This window comes from Pygoscelis adeliae, unplaced genomic scaffold (genome assembly GCF_000699105.1).
Source record: "Pygoscelis adeliae isolate BGI_AS28 unplaced genomic scaffold, ASM69910v1 Scaffold197, whole genome shotgun sequence".
NCBI classification, from domain to species: Eukaryota; Metazoa; Chordata; class Aves; order Sphenisciformes; family Spheniscidae; genus Pygoscelis; species Pygoscelis adeliae.
Genome location: NW_008825105.1, coordinates 427,024 through 429,327, shown reverse-complemented (window position 1 = coordinate 429,327; position 2,304 = coordinate 427,024).

The following is a 2,304-nucleotide window of genomic DNA, read 5'->3' as shown; positions in this document are numbered from 1 at the left end:
AGCGGGCCGGGCCGGCCCGTCTTGTCTGGCCGCGGTTGCGGCCGGGGTGTGCTCCGAAACGCGTCGCCCCTGGGGCTCCGCGGTAGCCGGGGAGCTGGGACCGTCAAGTCCGTGTTTGGGCGGGGGTCAGGGATTGTCGCTCCTGACAACTACAGTTGCCAGCATGTGGCCAGAGCAGGTGTAAGCCGTTTTACTCGTTATTTTTTTAAAAGATGGATATTGCTTGAGTCACTTCACAACGTTCAAGGGAAAGGGTGACTTTTTTCCTCTTCTGGGCCACACGTAAAGCTGTGTCATGAGCAGATGCGGGCACTCTTTTTACCCGGTTCCCCCGATGCTGCTGCTGGAGACATTCGCTCCTAGTCCATGGGTCAGTTATCACATCACATTGCCCACCAAAATATGTCTGGTGCCACCAGGGTCAGGATTTCTGGATAAGTAAGTCTCGCCAAGTGGTGTTGCTGCCATTGCTTTCCCACTAGTTAATTCCTGGCCAAATCCCCTGTAAATGAGACAGAGGTCTTTGCCCCGAGAACGCCTGCCATGACATTCTTTTGGTTACACATAAGCAGCTAAACATTTTGGAACTGGTTGGGAAATTTTCACCAGTTTAAAAGAGATTTGGTTGAGATTGTTTTGTTTGTTTTTGCACATGTGAAATGTCTGGATTTTTTCCTTGTGTCTGGCAGGAGAGTTGCAGTTAGAGAATATTCATACACTGATCTTGCTGACTTTCCTCAAGCTGTTTTTATTCCTACCGCTACTCTATCCATATATTGCTCCCCCCCCAGTTCAGACTAAGACAAGAATAATCTCTTACATGCTTCAAACTGAGGCGAATGGGTAAGGCTATTTTTGTGGCTGACGGGGCACATGATAGGCAGACGTTGTCCTCATGTGCGCATTAACCATGCCTATGCAATGCCAGGAGGATTTTTTTTCTTTTCGCCTTCCTCTGAAGCTTCTGACGCAGCCCGTGGCTCCAGGAGGACACGGCAATGAGGAACAGGAATATAAGCAACATCTTTTAATAGCGGCGTTTCTTACCCCTGCTGCGTGCCTCAAGAGTGACTCCAGGCTTGGCCCTGCATCTTGCAAAACCGATTTGGCGTTCTTAGGGGAGCTGATGTTTTTGGCTAGTTGGAGCTTCTGATAAATGTTGGCACATCTGATTTATTGTCTGACTCGGTTCCCAAGGAGACCACGTATGTAGCAGTCTGAGATAAGCAGCTTATAACCTAGAGGTGAATGCCTTAAAATATCAGTGTCCCTTTCTCTGTTTCCATTGATAGTGAGCTCTTGCTTTTTCCCTGCTATCTTTATTTCACTCTGTTATCAGAGAATTAAATGCTTAATGTTGCATTGAGGAACCTTTCTGTCTTTAGAATTGGCTGAAGTTATAAATTCAGTTGGATTTTCTGTTATCACTCTTAATGCAAATTTGTTGAGCGTAATGCCAGCGTCTCTTACTCCGTGGCCTGATGACAGCTATCGTGCTGAGACCCAGAGCTGGAAGACCCCCAGATCACCATGGAACGTGCACACGCATGCATTTGCTGTACTACCCCCAGCCCTGCTTATTTGTGTGCTTCAGCCTCCTTCCGTAGAGACCCGCCTTGGTCGGGAGGAAGCGCAGTTGTCCTGCCCTGGCTGTGGGACATTTGATGCGTGGGGCACATTTTGTGACGGTGGTGATCTTATGACGATGCTTTTCCAGTAGTAACCAGCGGGATGTCAAGCTGTGTGACCTCAGCAATAGGGACACTGTCACCTCCTGTGTACGTCAACACCATGAGAATACTAAGGGGGGATCTGAGGGTACAGCTGGGTATATGCAGGGGCTGAGAAAGGGGTCTTTTGGGGGCAACAGGCTAGCAGCAATTTACACCAGCAAAAAAAGCCAGTTTGTCAAGCATGAAACACTTGTTATTTAGTATGGAACAATTACTGTTTTGTGTTTAAAAATGGGAAGAGGAAGGAATCGGATTGTCTGTTTTACAAAGGAATTTGGAAGGTAGTGGGGGAGGCAGAAGTGCTCCTGTTTGGCTTAGAAAGTACGCAAAAACTGTTAGTAGAGCTTTGGAAGCATAGGATAGCTATCTGGCAAGATACTGGAGTGTTCAAGCACTGTAGGAATAAAGACAGGCGTCTCCTGAAGTGTTAGCCAAGGCAAAGGGAGGTATATGAGTTAGAGGGACCAGCAGTCTGCTCGAGCATAGCAACAGACCCATCTTTTGAGTGGTACAAATGTGCTCTCTCGCTCAGATTGGCATGCCCAGACATCGCTTGCTACAAAGCCAGCCT